We start from the raw sequence: 21,719 nt of genomic DNA on the forward strand, positions 1-21,719 counted from the left end.
TGAGCTTAGGCAATCTGCCCACCTCAGCCTCCCAAAGTGTAGGGATTACATGTGTGAGCCACCATACTCGTCCCGCAAATGCACGTAATACGCCTACCCTACCAAGCATTGGATGTTAGCCCAGCTGACGTTAGGTTGAGAACAAACCGAGCAGTACTAAAAGGAGAACAAAACCCACTCACCCTTCCCCACCTTGGATCATGACTTTGACATTTCAGAGGTCCAGCCTTCATGAATGTTTGTAGAATTAGATAATAAACTTGGATAAATGTACCACCTTTAAGTGTACAATTCAATGGCATTTGGTAGCTTCACAATATGGTGCAACAATCACTACCATCTGTTTCTATACTTTCTCATCATCCCAAACAGAAATGCTGTCCTCATGAAGCAATAGTTTACCTACTTTTAAATTTTTATTTATTTAATTATTTATTATGAGACCGAGTCTTTCTCTGTCTCCCAGGCTAGAGTACAATGGTGCAATCTCGGCTCACTGCTACTTCCACCTCCCAGGTTCTAAGCAATTCTCCTGCCTTATCCTCCAGAGTTGGGATATTACAGGTGCATGCCACTACACCCAGCTAACTTTTGTATTTTTTGTAGAGATGGGGTTTCACCGTGTTGGTCATGCTGTTCTTCAACTCCTGACCTCGTCGCGATCCAGCCACCTCAGCCTCCCAAAGTGCTGGGATTACAGGCATAAGCCAAAATTTTTTATTTTTTAAGAGATGAGGTCCTGCTCTGTTACCCAGGCTGGAGTGCAGTGGCATAACTATAGTTCACTGCAGCCTCAATCTCCTGGGCTCAAGTGATCCCTCCTGCCTCGGCCTCCCAAGTAGATGGGACTACAGGTGCACACAATTTCATGTGGCTAATTTTTATCTTTTCTATAGAGACAGGGTGCCACTATGTTCCCAGGCTGGTCTCAAACTCCTGGGTTCCAGCGATCCTCCCACCTCAGCCTCCGGAAGTACTGGGATCAAGGACATGAGCCACTGTGCCTGGCCCTCATGCAATTTACTGAATACTATGCCAACAGTGAAAAACAGACAGATTGTATCGGTACTGGAAGCAGAGTTTCTACTGAATGTGATCATTTTTGTGCCATTGTAAAGTCAAAAAGTTGTGTGACCATCTGCACTTGGAACTACTGGTAGGCTTAGACACTTGGATTTTAGATCCAGAAACATCTAAACACCTCCTGCTGGGTGGCAGAAGGCTGTAGGGGTCAGAGCTCTTAGCTTCTAGTGAGAGAAACCCACTCGGGCTGAGTTTAAAAACTGAGGCTGGGCACTATGGCTTATGCCTGTAATCCCAGGATTTTGGGAGGTCAAGGTGGGTGGATTGCCTGAGGTCAGGAGTTTGAGACCAGCCTGACCAACATGATGAAACCCTATGTTACTAAAAATACAAAACTTAGCCCAGCATGGTGGCACGTGTCTGTAGTCCCAGCTACTTGGGAGGCTGAGGCAGGAAAATTGCTCGACCATGGGAGGCAGAGGTTGCAATGAGCCGAGATCATGCCATTGCACTCCAGTCTGGGTGACAGAGCAAAAGTCCATCTCAAGAAAAAAACAAAAGAAAGAAAAAAGAAAATTATGAGGAGTTGAGAAGAATCGAGGAGACACAGAGACTAAAGATGACAGGCAGCCAGCTGGACAGCCACAGTCTCATCAAGCCCAAACATGCAGAGGCTGGCCTAGGTGGGTGACAGATAAATGGTCGGGCATGGTGTCTCATGCCTGTAATTCCAGCATTTTAGGAGACCTAGGAGAGCAGATTACTTGAGACTAGGAGTTCAAGACCAGCCTGACTAATATGGTGAAACCATTTCCACAAAAAACACAAAATTGAGGCCGGGCGTGGTGGCTCAAGCCTGTAATCCCGGCACTTTGGGAGGCCAACGCGGGTGGATCACGAGGTCGAGATCGATACCATCCTGGTCAACATAGTGAAACCCCGTCTCTACTAAAAATACAAAAAATTAGCTGGGCGTGGTTGCGCATGCCTGCAATCCCAGCTACTCAGGAGGCTGAGGCAGGAGAATTGCCTGAGCCCAGGAGGTGGAGGTTGCTGTGAGCCGAGATCGCGCCATTGCCTGGGTAACAAGAGCGAAAGTCCGTCTCAAACAAACAAACAAACAAACAAAAAACACACAAAATTAACCAGGCATGGTTGCAGGTGCCTGTAACTTCAGCTACTTGGGAGGTTGAGGCAGGAGAACTGCTTGAGCCTGGGAGGTGGAGGTTGCAGTGAGCTGAGATCACACCATTGGACTACAGTCTGATTAACAGAGTAGCTCTTTCTCAAAAAAAAAAAAAAAAAAAAAGGAGAAAAAAAAGACACATAGAGACAATTTCTATGCAGAATTGTGAGTGAGTGTCTCTCCATTTGGGGGCAATGTCAGGGGATGTCCAAGATCTGGGACTGGGCACTGAGCATGTGGCTGAGAATTCTGGACAGCTGCAACATCCAGATGTACTTAGCAGAGGAATCCAGGATGTGCCTGACTGGGGTATCAAAAAAGCTGTCAATTCCAGCTGGCTGTGGATGTTGATGCTATACATCCTGTATCTGAATTCTCCCATCAGAAGCTCTATCTAGTTAGAAAGGCAAAGAAGAAAGAAAATCATGGTCCCGTTCCCCAAAGGAAAGGGCAAGGAGGTGGGAAGGTGGAAGGGAACTTCCTGGTGCTGTGGCCTGAATCTCTGCTTGTGCTGCTGTCTTCCCCACTAGACTCTGTACTTCGAGAAGGGGCTGGAGATGGGCACAATGCCAGCCCCTCCCTTCTCTCCAGAAGTGTTCCGCAACCCTGACATTCACAGTAATTGCTTCTTTCTGCTCGTCTTCTTTTTGAGGCAGGTTCTTGCTCAGTCACCCAGGCTGGAGTGCAGTGGTGTGATCACGGCTCACTGCAGTCTTGACCTCTTGGGCTCAAGTGATTGTCTCCCCTCAGCCTCCTGAGTAGCCGGGACTATAGGCGTGCACCACTATTCCTGGTTAATTTTAAAAAAAACTTTTTTTTTTTTTTTTCCTGTAGAGACAGGGTCTTACTATGTTGCCAGGCTGGTCCCAAACTCCTGGGCACAAGCGATCCTCCCTTCTCGGCCTCCCAAAGTGTTTGGCATTACAGGGGTGAGCCACCACACTTGGCCTCTTTGTGTTTCTTTAGAGTAGAGCCGTCCTAGTATGCATCTCTAGCCCATAACTGTTCGCCAGCATTGTTATGTCTTTTAAGCCTCTTTAAATCTCTCAAGTTTGTTGGCTGGGTGAGTCCTCACACCTGTAATCCTGATGTGATAGGATCATTTAAGTTCAGAGGTTTGAAACCAACCTGGACAACACAGGGAGACTTCTGTCTCTACAAAACCTATTTTTTTTTCTTTTTTTTAAACTCTACCCAGGCTGCAGTGCAGTGGTGTGATCTCACCTCACTGCAACCTTCGCCTCCTGGGTTCAAGTCATTCTTCTGTTTCATCCTCCCAAGTAGGCTGAGATTACAGGCACATGGGATCATGCCCAGCTAATTTTTGTACTTTTAATAGAGCTGGGGTTTCAGCATGTTGGCCTGGCTGTCCTCAAACTCCTGACCTCAAGTGATCTGCCCACCTCAGTCTCTCAAAGTGCAAAGATTGGGATCACAGGTGTGAACAACCGTGCTTGGCCAAAAAACTAAAATTTTAAAAAAGACAAAATCTCAAGTTTCTCCTCTATTCCTTTTCCTTTTTTTTTTTTTTTTTTTTTTTTTTTTTTTTTTTTTTGTAGACAGTCTTGCTCTGTCACGCAGGCCAGAGTGCAATGGCACAATCTCAGTTCACTGCAACCTTCGACTCCCAGGTTCAAGTGATTCTCTTGCTTCAGCCTCCTGAATAGCTGGAATTACAGGCATGTGCTACCACACCTGGCTAATTTTGGTATTTTTGGTAGAGATGGGGTTTCTCCATGTTGTCTGGCTGGTCTCAAACTCCTGACCTTGTGATCTGCCCACCTCAGCCTCCCAATGTGCTGGGATTACAGGCGTGAGCCTCCTTGCCTGCCTATCCCTTTTCTTTTCTATGGATATTGGAAGACTCCACACTGTTGGGCCTGCAGCATTTCTCAAAGTCTGGATTTCCCTGGTACAGGTGAACCCATTCTCTGTCTTTTGAATTTGTGGCGTATTTGCAGCTGGATTTATGCTCACCCCATTAGATTAGAGTTTGAGCTTGTTGGCAAGATTCAGTGGGTGATGTGATTGATCTCTTATTGGTGATGAATACTATCATATTGTCTCTCTTATTTTGTTAATTTTTTAAATTAGATTTTTAGAAATAGGGGTCTCATTTTGTCACCCAGTCTGGAGTGCAGCGACTCTACCATAGCTCCCTGAAGCCTCAAATTTCTGGGCTCAAGTGGTCTGCACACTGCAGCCTCCTAAGTAGCTGAGACCACACACCACCATATCCAACTTTTTTTCTTTTTTGAGATGAAGTCTGTCTCTGTCGCCCAGGCTGGAGTACAGTGGCATGATCTCAGCTCATTGCAAACTCCGCCTCCCAGGTTAATGCAATTCTCCTGCCTCAGCACTCTGAGTAGGTGGAATTATAGGCAACTGCCACCACACCCAGCTAATATTCATATTTTTAGTAGAGATGGGCTTTCACCATGTAGGTCAGGCTGGTCTGGAACTCCTGACCTCAAGTGATCTGCCTGCCACAGCCTCCCCAACTGCTAGGATTACAGATGTGTGCCATCACACTGTACCTGGCCAATGTCCAGCATTTTCTTTTTTTAGACTGAGTGTTGTTTTGTCACCCAGGCTGGAGTGCAGTGGCGCAATCTCGGCTCACTGCAATCTCCACCTCCTGCGTTGAAGCAATTCTGTTTTCTCAGCCTCCTGAGTAGCTGGAATTACAAGCACCCACCACCAGGCCCAGCTAATTTTTGTATTTTTAGTAGAGACGGGGTTTTGCCATATTGGCCAGGCTGGTCTTGAACTGATCTAGCGATCCACCCACCTCAGCCTCTCAAAGTGCTGGGATTCCAGGCTTGAGTCACCATGCCTGGTACCTAATTCCTATTCACTGGTCATGGATGGGAGCTATGGAACCTTTCCCCAGAATACATGCTGGCCCCATCAGAACTTCAGGGTTCGGTCTCCTAAGAGATGTTCCTCTGTTTGTGCTACACACCCAAATAATCCATCTCAGTCCACTGTCAGACAACTTCCAGGAATGACAGTGGCTGTAGTCTAGCTGAAGAAACACTGAAGTAGGAGTCAGCAGACCTCAGGACTCTTTTGACTCAGCCACTAACAACTTAATGTGGCCTTGGGAAAAAAAAAAAGCTGGAGCGACCATGCCTGTAATCCCAGCACCTTGGGAGGTCGATGTGGGAGGATTGCTTGAGCCCAGGTGTTCGAGAGCAGCCTGGGTAACATAGCAAGACCCCATCTCTACAAAAAATTTCAAAAATCCTCATATAACCGAGGATTTGACTGTGGGGATGACTCCATCCGGTACCCCTATCGTCCAGACACCCTTGGGCTCATGGCCGGGGTCACTGTCACAGCCACCGTCATTCTTGTAAGGCAGGAGGGGTTCAGAGAGACAGGGAGGGGGGCAGGATGGGGTACAGCCTAACCCTGGGTTCCTGATGGGGGTGGCCTGGAGGTCTGTGGGGGTCTGGGGGACACAACCTTGCCCCGAGTGGTAATTGTGGGTAATAGGAACCCCCTTTTGTGTTTTCAGATGGAGTTTTGCTCCTGTTGCCCAGGCTGGAGTGCAATGGCAGTATCTCTGTTCACTGTAACCTCCGCCTCCTGGGTTCAAGTGATTCTCTTGCCTCAGTCTCCCTAGTAGCTGGGACTACAGGCGTGCTAATTTTTGTATTTTTAGTAGACAGGTTTCACCATGTTGCTCAGGCTGGTCTTGAACGCCCGACCTCAGGTGATCCTCCTCCCGCCTCAGCCTCCCACAGTGCTGGGCTGGCAGGCGTGAGCCACCGAGCCCAGCTAGGGCACCTTTAGAGTCCCCAGCTCTGCAGCAGCCTTGGGGAGGCCCATGGGGAGGACTGAGGCCCACTAAGGGCCCATGGGCTGACCAGGACCTCCGCTGGTCGCTGCGGCTGCCCCACACGCAGGTCTCGGTGGGAGAAGCCTACGTGGTGCCCACAGACCAGCTCTATTCCTGCTCTGACTTCAATAATTATGTGGCTGCCGTGTACAAGGTGCTGGGGACCTTCCTCTTCGGGGCGGCTGTGAGCCAGTTCTGCCCGCCTGTGTTTTCGCTGTGGCCTGGGACTTCACTGAAGGGGTCTATCTCAGAAGCCACCAAATGCCATCGCTTCCTGAGGGCACCCCAGCTCACCTAAGCAGGTTAGGACTGGTTGGGGCTTGGACGGCAAAAAGCCTGAGGAGGTAAGGGCCTGGAAGCTGTCGGCTTCCCACTCTTTTCCAAGTTCTGCTTGTCATAAAGTTTCCCAACAGACCCCTGACTCTCTGGTCCCTTCATTCTTATCCCCGTGCAACCATGCTGCAGCTCGGGACCTCCCCGTGGGGTCATTTTCAACAGGTGCCGGGCACCATAGCAGCCTGAGGGCTCCCCAGCGCAGAAGCTAAGCAGGGTCAGGCCTTGCTGCACCTTGCGTCAAGGACCCCCTGGAGAGAACGGGCGCGGGACGCTTTTGGCTTCCGGCTCTGTTTCCACTCTCCCCGCTTGCCGAAGGGCTTCCCAACCGCCCCCTTACATTCTGGCCTTCAGTTTCCCGCCCGGATTCGGCCCGCCATGGAGCCTCCCTTTGGGGCTCCGTCTAGGCAGCCCACGAGCACCACAGCAGTCTGAGAGTCGGGGTGGTGAGAACCGTGCGACCACGGGGAAAAAGGGAAAAGGGCAGGAAGCCAGGAGCCGCCAGGGCTGGCCTTCCCAGGCAGTTCCCCATCCAAGCACAGCCAGGCGCGACCCTGCTTAGCTTCCAGGCTGGGAAGGCCTCAGGCTGCGGCGGTGACCGGGGGCTGCCAGGGCGGGGGCGCGGGCGGGCAGGGAAGGGGCTGAAGAGAGTCGGGGCGGGCGGGACGCGAGCAGGAGGCCGCGAGCCTGCAGCCCCCGCGCGGCCCCGCGGCTAAGCCCCGGCCACGCTCTCGCCGTCTGGGCGTCAGTGCTGGGCGCCCTCAGGCTGCTGTGCTGACCCGGGTCCGCCAAACGGACCCGCGGAGACCTCCTCCTCCACGTTGGAGGTGCAGGTAGGCGGGATACGGGGTCCAGAGAGCGCGGTGGTTACGAAGTGTTGGGACACGTGGGAGAAAACAGGAAAACAGCGGGAAGCCAAGAGCCTCCGGGCCTGCATCACTGTGGCTTCCCGCCGGCCCGGGCGCCCGCGGACTGCTGCGGCCCACGGAACCTTCCAGAAGAAACTCCCACAAAAAGACCCCGGGCTGCAGCGAGAACACGGGCGGGCAGAGCCGGGCGCTGCGTGGGGTCGAGCCTGGAGCGTCTGGGGCCGGGCGCTTCGTCTTTCCGTGTCCTTCAAGCTGCCCCGCACCCGGCCCAGCACTTCCCAGTCACCCCGACTCTTCCCGGTCACCCCGACTCTCTGTCCTCTCTTTCGCCCCCGCCGGGTTTGTCTCGGCGCCCTTGGCCGCCAGAGCAGCTCTCGGGCCCGCGCCCGTAGGAGGCTGAGCCCGGTCGGGCCTGGCTGCAGCCTGAAAGGGGGCTGCGCGGAGGGACTGGGGACCGGAGGGTTTCGGCTTTCCGCCGCGTTCCCGCTGTCAAAACAGTTTTCAACACCATCCGAGTCTGCTCCGCTTTCCCGCTCCTGCCGCGGCCAGGGACCTCCCTGGAGGGGTCCGTCTCCGCCGACCTCTGGCGCCCCAGTTCGGGAGCTAAGCAGAGTGGGGCCCGGCTAGGGCTTGGATGGGGGACCGCCTGGAGAGTCCCTGGCTGGTGGCTTTTGGCTTTTGGCTCCCTTCCTGCTTTCCCCCACTGGTTACAGTGCTTTTCAGCCACCCCCTGACTCTTTGGAACCCCTTGGTCCTGCACACCTGCCACCTTGGACCTCCTGCTGGGGGTCGAACCCAGAAGCCCGAAGTCATCATAGCAGCCTGATGAGCAAAGCAATGTCGGGTTTGGATAAAGCTTAAAATGAGGACCACCTGGAAAGTCCAGCGGCTGGAGGTGTTTGGCTTTCTCCTTCCTCACCGTTTTTCCTTGCTTTTGGAATCGCTTCCCTGGTGCCCCTGACTCTCTGGTTTCCCCCTCCTTTTTTTTTTTTTTTTTTTTTTTTTTAATTTTACTTTAGGTGTATACTATATCCAGCATTTCTCCCCATGTTATCCCTCCCCACCCTCCCCATCCCCCACTGTCCCTCCCCTACCCCCACCCCACAACTGCCCCCAGTTGTGATGCTCCTCTCCCTGAGTCCATGTGTTCTCATTGTTCAACACCCAGCTAGGAGTGAGCACATGTGGTGTTTGGTTTGGGGAAAGCGCGGTTTTCCTTTATTATCTGACTGCTCCTTTGCCGGGATCCAGGGCCTCCACTTGGAATTCCGTTTTGGCAGCCAAGGGTGGCCATAGCAGCCTGATAGTATCCTAGCTGGAAATTAAGCAGGATCAGGCCTGGCAGGGGCTTGGATGGCAGACCACGTGCGGAGAGTAGGGGATGAAGGCTCCTGGCTTTCCGCTCCATTCGCGCTTTTCCCCAGTTGTAGCAACGCTTCCCAACAGCCCCTGACTCTGGCTGATCCTTTTTTGCCTCTATGGCTGTGGGGGAACCACTCTTGTGGAGCCACCCCAGCAGCCCTTGGGGCCGTAGCAGCCTGAGGGTGCCTCAGTTTTGAAAGTAAGCAGAGCTGGGCCTTCCTGGGGCTTGTATGAGGTCCATCTGGGGAGACGGGGTGCTTGAGGCTTTTGTCTTCTCGCTCCCTTTCCGCTTTCCACCGCTTATTGCAACGCTTTCCAACTGCCCCCTGACTCTCTGGCCCACTTTTCTGCCAACTTGCGCCCCAACAGCAGCCCAGGTTCTGCTGTTCTTTTTGGGGTCTGCCTGGCAGCCCTTGGGTGTTGTAGCAGCCTGAGGGCACCTCTGGCTGGAAGGTAAGCAGGGTCAGATCTGACTGGGGCTGGGATGGTAGACCACCTGGGGAAACTGGGGGCTGCAAGCTTCCGGCTTCCTGCTTCCTTCCCACTTTTCACTGCTTGACACGATGCTTCCTAACTGCCCACTGACTTTCTGTCGCACACTTGCCCACCTGCACCCCAACCACAGCTTGGGGCCTTTTTATGGGGGTCTGCCCAGCAGCTCCCGGGCACCATAGAAGCCTAAGGCACCCCTGCTCCCAAGCTAAGCAGGGTCAAGCCTGGCAGGTTCTTGAATGAAAGACCACTTGGGAAGGTGGGGGGCTGGAGGGTTTTGTCTTCCTGCTTTCCCCCACTTGTCAATGCTTTCCAACCCCCGCTGAGTTTCTGTCCCCCATTTCTAGCCTGAATGCTTCACCACCATGGACAGGGACCTCCCCGTGGATATCTGTCCCGGCAGCACCCTGGCACCATAGCAGCCTGAGGGCGCCCCAGTCCGGAAGCCAAGCGGTGTTTGGCCTGGCGGAGACATGGATGGCAAATCGCCTGGGGAGACCGGGAGCTGGAGGCTCATGGAATTCTGTTACCTTCTTGCTCTCTGCTGCTTCTTACAGTGCTTTCTAACTGAGACCTGACTCTGGCTACATTTCCCGCCGCCCTGCCACAGCCTGAAAATTTCCCATGTGGGTCAATTCCAGCAGCCCATGGGCCCATGGCAATCTGAGGACTCCCAGGCCAAAACGCTGAGGAGGGTTGTGTCTGGCTGGGGCTCGGATGGAGGACTGCAGGAAGACTGGGGACTGAAAACTTTTGGCTTCCTGCTTCTTTCCCACCTTTCCCTGCTGGTCATGATGCTTCCTGACCATCCGCTGACTGTGCCCCTCCCCTTTCTGGCCTGCCTTCACCCATGCTGCTGCGACCCAGGACCTTACCACGAATGTCTGTCCAGGCAGTCCTCCGTCACGCTAGCAGCCGGAGGGCCCTCAAGCCTGGAAGCTAAGCAGGGTCTGGCCTGGCTGGGGCTTAGATGGGGGATGGTCTGGGAAAACAGGCGCTGGAGGATTTTGGCATCCTCTTTCTTCTGCTTTGCGCCACTTTCCCCAACACTTTACAATGGCCCCCTGACTCACTGGCCCCGTTTCCACTGGCCTGTGCTCCCACGGCAGCCTGGGATGTTCCTGTAGGGGTTCGCCTGGCAGCCCTTGGATGCCATAGCACCCTGAGGGGGCCCCAGCATGGAAGCTAAGCAAGGTCCAGTCTGGTTGGGGCTTGGATAGAGAGCTGTCTGGGGAGCCTGGGGGCGGGAGGCTTTTTCCTTCCCTTTCACTTTTCGCTTTCCCTCGCTTGTTGCAACACTTCCCAACCACCCCGACTCTGACCCCATCTTTGCTGACAGCCTGCAAGCCTGTCTCAGCCTGGGACCTTTCTGTAACAGTAGCAGCTTGAGGGTGCCCCAGTCCATGAGCTAAGCAGGATCCAGCCTGGCTGGAGCTTGGATTGAGGACCCTCTGAGAGTACAGGGGATGGGAGGCTTTTGGCTTCTTGCTCCATTCCCACATTCACCCTCTTGTCGCAAGGCATCCCAGCAACACCTTGACTCTCTGGCCAGCCTCAGCCTTGCCTTGGTCCAGGACCCCCCTGAAGGGGGCTGTTTCCGAAGTCACTGAGCACCATCACATCCTGAGCGGCCCCAACCTGGAAGCTAAGCAGGGTTGAGCCTGGCTGGGGCCGGGATGGGAGACCACGTGGGGAAACCAGAGGCGATAGGCTTTTGGCTTCCCAATCCTTTCCTGCTTTCTTCCACTTGTTCCAACGGTTTTAACCGGCCTTTGACTCTCAGGTCCCCCATTGCCTGCCCACCTCTGCCACTCCGCAGCCCCTGACCTTTTCTTAGGGATCTCTTGTGGCAGCTCCCAAGTGGCATAGCAGCCTGAGGGCCACCCATTCCTAAGGCTAAACAGGTCTGGACCTGGCTGAGGCTTGGATGAAAGACCACCTCGGGGAAAAGAAGGCTGGAAACTTTGGCTTCCCTCTCTTTTTCTGTGTTCTTCTGCTTGTCACAGCGCTTCCCAACCTCCTCCCCACTCTCTGGTCCCCTCTTTTGTACCAGCCTGCACGTGACCTCCCTGTGGGATTCGTGCCAGCAGCCCCTGGTGCCATAGCAGCCTCAGGGCACCCCAGCCCAGAAGCAAAGTAGGGATGGGCCTGGCTGGAGCTTGATGGGGGACAGCCTTGAGAGACCCAGGGCTGGAGGCTTTGGGGTCGCGCTCCCTTCCTGCTTTCCCGCGCTTGTCACACTGCTTCCAAACCTCCCCGACTCCCTAGCTATCCCTTTCCCCCATGCCTGGCTCGTACCAGATACCTCCCTGTGGTGGGCCATCCTGGCAGCCTTTGAGTGCCATAGCAGCCTGAATGTGCCCCTTCCTGGAAGCTAAGCACGGTCAATTCTAAGACTTGGATTGGCCGGGCGCGGTGGCTCAGCCTGTAATCCCAGCACTTTGGGAGGCCGAGGTGGGTGGATCACGAGGTCAAGATATCGAGACCATCCCGGTCAACACGGTGAAACCCCGTCTCTACTAAAAATACAAAAAAATTAGCTGGGCATGGTGGCGTGTGCCTGTAATCCCAGCTACTCAGGAGGCTGAGGCAGGAGAATTGCCTGAACCGAGGAGGCGGAGGTTGCGGTGAGCCGAGATCGCGCCATTGCACTCCAGCCTGGGGTAACAAGAGCGAAACTCCGTCTCAAAAAAAAAAAAAAAAAAAAAAAAAAAAAGACTTGGATTGGGGACTGCATGGGGAGACCGGAGGCTGTAGTATTTTGGCTTCCTACTCTTTTCCTGCTTTCTGCCGTATGTTGCAATGCTTTCCACCAGCCCCCTTATTTTTTGGCCATCCGTTTCTGATTCCCCTGCTCCCCCATTTTCACAGGGGCCTCCTGTGGAAGTCTGATGCAGCAGCTTTCAGACGCCATAGCAGCCTGAGGGTGCCCCAGCATGGAAGCTAACCTGGGTCAGGCCTAGCTTGGGGTTGAATGGGGGATTACCTGGAAAGACCGGGGGCTGGAGGTTTTGTACTTTCTGTTGCCCTCCTGCGTTCCCCCATAGCAAACACAGGTCCCAGTGGGTCAAAAAATCTGCATGAGGAAAGGAGGCTGAAATAATGTGGGACACCAGCAGGGGGGACTGTAGCAAACTGCAAGGTATTCACTTCAAAGATTTTTCAATACTGTGATGGGCAAACCAAACACAGAAACGGGAAGCCCAGTTCAGTCACCAGCAGCCAATGTGGGATATCTGACGTACATGCTACAGAGCAAACTGCGTGGGATGAACGATCTGGTCTCCACCAACCTGTTCTTCAAGTCCAGACACTCCTGCGCAAGTCCCCACACTCTAGTGGGGACTGACACCTTTGCTTTTTGAGTCTTCTTGTTACCCTTTATTTTTTTAACCCAAAAAATATTTTTTTTTTTTCATTTTTTCTCCTTGTTTTGAGACAGAGTCCACCTCTGTCACACAGACTTTGGAGTACAGTGAATTACGAATCATTGCAGCTTCTATCATTTGGGCTCAAGTGATCTTCCCACCTCAGCCTCCCAAGTAGTTGAGATTACAGTCATGTGCCACCATACCCAGCTAAGTTTATTATTATTATTATTAAGACAGAGTCTCACTCTATCGCTGAGTCTGGAGTGCCTTGCAACGTTGGCTCACTGCAACCTCTGACTGCTGGGTTCAAGCATTTCTCCTGCCTCAGCCTCCCAAGTAGCTGGGGTTACAGGTGTGCACCATCAAGCCCAGGTAATTTTTGTATTTTTAGTAGAAACAGGGTTTGACCATGTTGTCCAGAATGGTCTCAATCTCTTGACCTCATGATCTGCCCACCTTGGCCTTCCAAAATTCTGGGATTACAGGTGTAAGCCACCATGCCTGGCCAACCTTTTTTCTTTATAAGCTACCCAGCCTGATGTGTTTTCTTATAGCAATGCAAAATGGATCAATATAGGAATCATACGCCAATACTTACCATACTGTGATGAGCACAATGACAGAAGTACACAGTGGGGTGGAAACACTCCCAAGAGGCTTCTTGTTGTATCATAGAGAGTGAGGTCAGACATCTCAGCTGAGGCTAAAGAGGAACAAAGATGAGAATGAAAGAGTGATGATGAGGGTAGGGGAGTGTTTCCTGAAAGACCAGTAAAGTCCCCCAAGAAAACTGACATTTCATGTGACTGGAGGGTAGGGATATGGGGAGGGTAGCACAGAATAAAACTCAGAAAGTGAGCCAAGGCCAGCTCTTACCAGGCCCCACGGCCAAATTCATTTGGACTCTATCTTAAAGACATTAAGCAGTCACCAACAGGTTTTAGTCAAGGACCATTTCGACCCAAATTTGCCTTTTAGAAAAATTCCTCTGGCTTCATTGAACAGGTTGAAGTGAGCAAGCCTAGAAGTCAGGAAGACAGTTGGGGGTCCTCACAATAAATCAGTGTAAAAGAAAATAGGGCCAGGAATGGTGGCTTCTGCGTGTAATCTCAAAACTTTAGAAGTCCAAGGTGGGCAGATGGTTTGAGCCCAGAAGTGTGAGACTAGCCGAAGCAATGTGGTGAAACCACATCTCTCCAAAAACACAAAATATTATCTGGGTGTGGTGGCTCGTACTTGTGGTCCCAGCTACCCCAGAGGCTGAGGTGGGAGGATGGCTTGAGCCTGGGAGGTTGAGACTGCAAGTGAGCCAAGATCACACCACTGTGCTCCAGCCTGGGCAACAGAGGGAGACTGCCTTAAAAAAAAAAAAAAAAAAAAAAAAAAAAATCCCGTTCTTACCTATAGTACCCTAATGTTCTCATGAGAACCTTGGTGGCACAGTGAATCCAACTGTTATAATTCAGCAACCCACACATTTAAGTTTGTGTTTCATTTTCTTTTCTTTCTTTTTTTTTTTTTTTTTTTTTTTTTTTTGAGACGGAGTTTCGCTCTTGTTACCCAGGCTGGAGTGCAATGGCGTGGTCTCGGCTCACCGCAACCTCCACCTCCTGGGTTCAGGCAATTCTCCTGCCTCAGCCTCCTGAGTAGCTGGGATTACAGGCACGTGCCACCATGCCCAGCTAATTTTTTTGTATCTTTAGTAGAGGCGGGGTTTCACCATGTTGACCAGGGTGGTCTCGATCTCTTGACCTTGTGATCCACCTGCCTCAGCCTCCCAAAGTGCTGGGATGACAGGCTTGAGCCACCGCGCCCGGCCTGTGTTTCATTTTCAATAATATCAGCCCTGTCGATACAAGAAATAAGGAATTGTGTTTGGGCTATCATGGAAGCTCTCCGGATCTTAGACCATGACTTATGCTGAGACGTAAGGACTTGAGTTTTTTGTATTTCTCTCTGTAAGTGCTCAAGTGCAGTGGTCCCCAATATTTTTTGCACCAGGGACCAATTTTGTAGAAGACAATTTTTCCACAGACTTGGGGCAGGGGATCAGTTCTGGGATATTTCATGCACATTAAATTCATTATGCACTTTGTTATTATTACATTGTAGCATGTAATGAAATAATTATATAACTCACCATGAAGTGGAATCAGCGGGAGTCCTGAGCTTGTTTTCCTGCAACTAGACCGTCCAGTCTGGGGGTGATGGAAGACAGTGACAGATTATCAGGCATTAGATTCTCCTAAGGACAGACTAATGTAGATTCCTTGCATGCACTGTTACACAATAGGGTTTGTGTTCCTATGAGCATCTAATGCTGCAACTGACCTGGTGGGAGGCGGATATCAGGCAGTGATGAGGGGAGTAGCTGTAAATACAGATGAAGATTTGCTCTCCCACCTGGTGCTCACTTCCTGCTGTGTGGCCAAGTACGGGCCTGTGACCCAGGGATTAGAGGCCCCTGCTCAAGTGCATCCAAAAGAACTCTTCCCACACCCGTCTTTATACTGGTCAAGTGCAGAAGCCACTTGGCTCCCAAGGCATGTGCCTCAGCTGGTATTTCATCACAATTAACAGTAAGGGGTAGCTTACTGTTACCAGTTTTTATTCAACCACTAATCAGTTTATGACCATTATGGGTTTGTTTTATATTTTGGCTATTATGAATAATCCTGCTATAAACATTTGTATGTATACTTTTTGTGTGCATTATGTTTTTATTTTGCTTGCATGTATACTTAGTGGTGGTTGCTGGATTATGTTGTAACTGTATAAACTATTGAAGAATGGCTAGACCATTTTTCACAGGGGCTGTGCAATTTTCATATTCCTACTAACAGTTTATGAGGGTTTGAGTTTCTCTGCATCCTTCTCTACACTTGTTATTGTCCATCTTTTTATTTATATATGTATTTATTTGGGATGGTCTCCCTCTGTCACCAGGCTGGAGTGCAGTGGTGTGATCTCTGCTCACTGCAACCTCTACCTTCTGGGTTCAAGTGATTCTCCTGCCTCAGGCTCCTGAGTAGCCGGGATTACAGGCATGTGCCACCATGCCCAGCTAGTTTTTCATATTTTTAGTAGAGACTGGGTTTCGCTACATTGGTCAGCCTGGTCTTAAACCCCTGACCTCGAGTGATCCACCTGCCTTTGCCTCTCAAAGTGCTGGGATTACAGGTGTGCCACTGCACCTGGCTGTCCATCCTTTTGGATGGCCATTTTAGTGGGTGTCAAGTGGGATTTAATTTTGGTTTTAATTTTCATTTCCTTGAAGACTAACAATATTGAGCATCTTTTCATTTTCTTTTTGGCTATTTCTATATGTTCTTTGGATAAATTCCTATTTAAGATTCTTTGCCTTTTTTTTTTTTTTTTTTTTTTTTTTTTTTTTTTGTGAGACGGAGTTTCGCTCTTGTTACCCAGGATGGAGTACAGTGGCGCGATCTCGGCTCACAGCAACCTCTGCCTCCTGGGTTCAGGCAATTCTCCTGCCTCAGCCTCCTGAGTAGCTGGGATTACAGGCACACGCCACCATGCCCAGCTGATTTTTTGTATTTTTAGTAGAGTCGGGGTTTCACCATGTTGACCTGGATGGTCGCGATCTCTTGACTTTGTGATCCACCCGCCTCAGCCTCCCAAAGTGCTGGGATTACAGGCGTGAGCCACCGCGCCTGACCTCTTTGCCCGTTTTTTAACATGGGTTGTCTTTTTTATGTTATTTATTTATTTTGAGAAAAGGTCTCAGTCTCACCTAGGCTTGTGTGCAGTGGTGTGACCATGGCTTTCTGCAGCCTTGATCTCCCAGACTCAAGTGATCCTCCTATCTCAGTCTCCTGAGTAGTTGGGACTATAAGCATGTACCACTAGACCCAGCTAATTTTTATTATCTATTTCTTTCTTTCTTTCTTTTTTTTATAGAGATGTGGTCTCGCTCTGTTACCTTGACTGGTCTGGAACTTCTGGGCACGCGCCACCATACCGAGCTAATGCTTTGTATTTTTAGTAGAGATGGGGTTTCACCACGTTGACCAGGATGGTCTCGATCTCTTGACCTCATGATCCACCCACCTCGGCCTCCCAAAGTGTTGGGATTACAGGCTTGAGCCACCGCGCCCGGCCTCACCAACAGTTTCTTTGAAGAGCTTTAGAGTTTTAGCTCCTAAGTTTAGGTCTTTGAGCCATTTTAATTTTGTATGTGATGTGAGGTAAGGATGTAGCTGCGTTCTTTTGCACTAGGATATCCAGTTGTCTCCCCTCTGTTGAAGATGATTCTTTTCCCATTGAATGGTCTTGCACCCCTACTAAAGATCAGTTGACCATACACACATGAAGGTTTATTTCTGGACGTCCATTTTATTCCAAAACAATTGGAATTATTAACTGCTTACGTGTTTCAGGCATGATCGTAAGCACAAATTCATTTGCTTCTCACAATAACTGTAAAGTGGGCACTATTCTCATTCCCATTTGACAGATGAAGTGGCCAAGATGCGGAGTGTTTTGCCCAAGGCCACATAAGTAACTACTAAGTGGCAGTGCCAGTGTAAGAATTTAGGTTGAATAACTTGAGAGCCTGAGATCTTCGCCGTGCATGCTGTAAACAAAAGTTAGAAATCAGAACTTCAGAATTCCACTGAAGAGTTCACTTTAAGCTAATGGAGTGAGTGTCAGATTAGCCACTAAGGGTTTGTAAAGCAAAACAGGGAGGGTCTTCCTCCCCAGCTGGCTTTCTGCGGAGCAGCGGCAATGAACCTGCCTTTTTTGGTTGAAACTCCTACATTCCCCCCCGCCCCCGCCTCAGGCTGATAATTTGCACTTAATTACCGGGGCAGTGCTGAGTGGAGCGAGCTAAGGTGGGGCCCGCTGCAAAGGCCTCGCACGGCTCCGCACAGACCCTGGGAGTGGGAAGGCCCAAGGCCAGGAAGCCCTCCTGGGAAGGTGCCTGGTTGCCGCGGTGACCACGTGCTGAGGCTGGCAGGGCGAGGTCGGGCTCAGTCAGTTCAACTCCCGGCACCTGGGGAGCGTCTGGGCTCCGGCCATCGGGATGCCCAACCTCCTTCATCTTCGGGTCCCAAACGCTCTGCCTCCTGCAGAGAAGCAGCGTTCCAGGGACCCCGCGCCTGCCGCCGGTTCAGCGACCCGCCCTCCTCGCTTTGGAGGAAGAAAGTAAGTCCGAAATCCAGCAGCCGAGCCCTCCTTCCTTCTTTCTTCTAAGTGAGGCTGCTTAGAAGTCCTTTTTCTGAAGGCTGGCTGCATCTTCAGGCGCATCCCCTCCTTGTCAGCTCGTTCACTCCCCGTTGATTCTTTCTCTTCCACCTGAGTAGTTAGCCCGCGTCTTCGAAGATATTTGAACTGGGCGAAAATTTAGCCCAAGTAAACAGCAGTAGGATTTTGGAAGTTATTTGAGCAGCAGGAATTGGCACGAATAGTTCAGTTTCTAGTTTAGGCCATTTCGCTTAGTAGCAAGTTTATAGAGTTTACCTTGTGTACATTCCCTTTACATTGGTTTCTAAATTGAAAGCATGCCTCCCAGTGCAGTCGGAATTACCTTTCTCCTTCAAATTTTCCTGATCTGGTCTCAGTGTAATTACAAGTATCTTGACAAAGTTTCATTCTTGGCCCATTCCACTCATCATCCCAAAGTTTTCACACAGCAGCCAATGTAATCTTTTAAGTTGATCGTGTAATTCCTCTGCTTAAAACTCTGCAGTGATTTCCTGTTGCACTTTAAAAGCTCCTCCTGTCCCCTTTTCACTTGATCTTCTGCGCACTCCCATTTCCCCACCTAAACTCTTCAGCTTAACTGGACTTTTAGTCTGAAAACTCCTTCAGGTTTTCTGTCTCAGGAAAAAGACCGTTCACACACGCCTTCAGCCTGTATTGTCAGTGGCCTTCCTTGACCATGCTAAGTAGGCTCCCTTGTTGGTCTTTTTCATCGTCTTAGCGATTTTCCTTTCTAATTAGCATAATTTGTTACAATAAATTTGTTAATTTCTTTTTTTTTCCTGTCTTTTCCACTGGACTGTAAGTTTCAAGGGCAGAGACCATGTCTGTTTTATTTGCCATTGTGCATACCCTTATAAAAAAGTGTCTTTTAACAGCTCCCTTTCTTTTTATTTATTTTATTTATTTATTTATTTATTTATTTTTTGAGACGGAGTTTCACTCTTGTTACCCAGGCTGGAGTGCAGTGGCACGATCTCGGATCACCGCAATCTCCGCCTCCTGGGCTCAGGCAATTCTCCTGCCTCAGCCTCCTGAGTAGCTGGGATTACAGGCACGCACCACCATGCCCAGCTAATTTTTTGTGTTTTTAGTAGAGACTGGGTTTCACCATGTTGACCAGGATGGTCTCGATCTTTTGACCTTGTGATCCACCCGCCTCGGCCTCCCAAAGTGCTGGGATTACAGGCTTGAGTCACTGCGCCCGGCCTCTTTTTAATTTAATATAAAATAACTAGTTTAAAATTTGGAAATCGTTGGGAGTTTACATCAGAGGGTTAAACAAGAGTTACTGTATGATCTACATATGATGTATATTTAAAATTAAAGCATATTTGGAATTAAAACTGAAGAGTACTATGTTTAGATGAAACATACACCAATTTACCACAGCAAGTAGGAAGATAATCGTATCTTCTTCTGTCTGATCAAATGGGCCCATTATCTCAGTTCACAAGTGTACTTAAACAACTTAATCTGTTGTCTATATATACTTATCAGCTGTGTGTGAATCAAAACGGTTTTCATATTATTATACATATAGTATTAAATACCTGGATTAGGTTTGTCAGTCATTTGAGAGTATATTTTGCACCTGGCTCTGGTGCATCGTTAGGGATATAGTCCTGCTTAAAATAAGAAATATACAGGGACTATTATTCTAGAATGAGTTGTTTTATAAAGCGAGATGGCTAAACAGTATTACATGGTGTCCAGTTGTTACTTGTTCTGTTGTCTGTACTCTGAGTTGTGCACATGTGAAGCGTATGAATGGAGTAACTTTTTTTTTTTTTTTTTTTTTGAGACGGAGTTTCGCCCTTGTTACCCAGGCTGGAGTGCAATGGCACGATCTCGGCTCACCGCAACCTCCGCCTCCTGGGTTCAGGCAATTCTCCTGCCTCAGCCTCCTGAGTAGCTGGGATTACAGGCACACACCACCATGCCCAGCTAATTTTTTGTATTTTTAGTAGAGACGGGGTTTCACCATGTTGACCAGGATGGTCTCGATCTCTTGACCTCATGATCCACCCGCCTAGGCCTCCCAAAGTGCTGGGATTACAGGCTTGAGCCACCGCGCCCAGCCTTGAATGGAGTAACTCTTTACCTGAATCTTGTAGAGTACTTCTGTGTCAGAAGAGTAAATTGTCTGGCCATCTCTATAAGCAAGAATATGAGATTATAACAGTATGGTATCTATTTTGCCACCTGCTGTCTTGGCATTAGTCTTTAGAATGCTACTTCCCAGGAAACTGAATCCAAAACCTTTTGCAATTCTGCTCCTGTTGGAGGAAAAATCACTATTTGAGAGGATAGACTAAGGAAGATGCTAATCACTCAAGTGCAGGTGTCCCCAAACTACAGCCCATGGGCCGCATGCGGCCCCCTGAGGCCATTTATCCCTCCCCGCTGCACTTCAGGAAGGGACACCTCTTTCATTGGTGGTCAGTGAAAGGAGCACAGTATGTGGCGGCCCTCCAACGGTCTGAGGGACAGTGAACTGGCCCCCAGTGTAAAAAGTTTGGGGACGCCTGCTCAAGTGGATAGATTTCTCAAGCTTCATTCCTGTATTATAATACCAATATTAAACAATAAGATTACATGATAACTGGTCCGGCAAGCCCCCTCATAAATCCCAGTTACATTGGATTTGCAGATTAATTTGCAGATAACGGACTTATTTATGCTGTTGAATCTTCCATGAATAAGATACTTCTCCATTTACAGGGTTTTTAACTTAACGTTTAATAGTGTTTTGTTTTACTACATAAAATTCTTGCATATATAATTTGCTTCAAGATGCTGAATAGTTTTTGTTTCTATGGAATCAGTGGACTTTATTTGCTAATTGGTTATAAATGTAGGATTTTTAGATGTTGGAGCTACATCTCTATTTACATACACACACAGATCTTAGTCCTGCTGAACTCTCTTATTCATTCAATGAAGTCCCTTGGATATTTGATGAAAGACAGTTATACGCAAATTATGATCATTTGTTTCTCCTGATAATTCTCCTGCATTCTCTCTTTTTCTCTGTTTAGGACTTCCCATGTGATATGGAATAGAAAAAAGTGATGGTGAGCTTCCTTACCTTGTTTATGATTTTGAGAAGCCCACTTTTAATAATTACTGCATTTGAAGTTTGCTCTAGGGTTTTGGTAGACTCTTTTTTATGTTTAAAATCTTCTCCTTAATTCCTAATTTGAATGAGTGTTTAATATATCAAAACTTTTTTCCCCAATTAATTCAGGTGGTGGTATGTTCTCTTTCCTTCCTTTAATGCTTTAACATACTGAGCTGCAAGGGCAGCTTTCTCGTTTTGCTTTAAAGACTGCTAGATTTTTGGCCGGGCGCGGTGGCTCAAGCCTGTAATCCCAGCACTTTGGGAGGCCGAGGCGGGTGGATCACGAGGTCGAGAGATCGAGAGCATCCTGGTCAACATGGTGAAACCCCGTCTCTACTAAAAATACAAAAAATTAGCTGGGCATGGTGGCGCGTGCCTGTAATCCCAGCTACTCAGGAGGCTGAGGCGGGAGAATTGTCTGAACCCAGGAGGCGGAGGTTGCGGTGAGCCGAGATCGCGCCATTGCACTCTAGCCTGGGTAACAAGAGCAAAACTCCGTCTCAAAAAAAAAAAAAAAAAAAAAAAAAAAGACTGCTAGATTTGATTGGCATAATTTTTTATGTAGGTTTTTGCATCTATGAACAAAAGTGAAATAGGTGTTACACTTTTTTAAATTTTTTGTCTTTTCTGTTTTTGATATCAGTATTATTCTGGCTAGATGAAATAAGCAAAATAGTTTTCTTGCTTTGTTTCTTTTTGAGGCGTTTTAAAATTAGAGATTTTTTGCCCTTTAATTAAAATTGTGCAACTGTGTCAGTCTAGTGTTCTTTTGTCAAGGAGACTCTTTTTGTCTATGAATTTAGATTCTTTAATAATTACTTATCTATTTAGATGTTCTACTTCTAGAATAATTTTTGGTTCTAGAAAAGTGTGCATGTGTGTTTTA

The 21,719-nt window shown here is 49.2% G+C and overlaps 1 long non-coding RNA gene across 1 annotated transcript in view; it reads left to right on the forward strand.

Annotated features, from left to right (window-relative positions):
- The window catches only part of LOC141583186 (uncharacterized), a 157,382-nt gene that overhangs the window by 79,769 nt on the left and 55,894 nt on the right, over positions 1-21,719 (forward strand). The gene's annotated exons all lie outside the window — the stretch shown is intronic.

The sequence above is a fragment of the Saimiri boliviensis genome (genome assembly GCF_048565385.1).
Source record: "Saimiri boliviensis isolate mSaiBol1 chromosome 19 unlocalized genomic scaffold, mSaiBol1.pri SUPER_19_unloc_1, whole genome shotgun sequence".
NCBI classification, from domain to species: Eukaryota; Metazoa; Chordata; class Mammalia; order Primates; family Cebidae; genus Saimiri; species Saimiri boliviensis.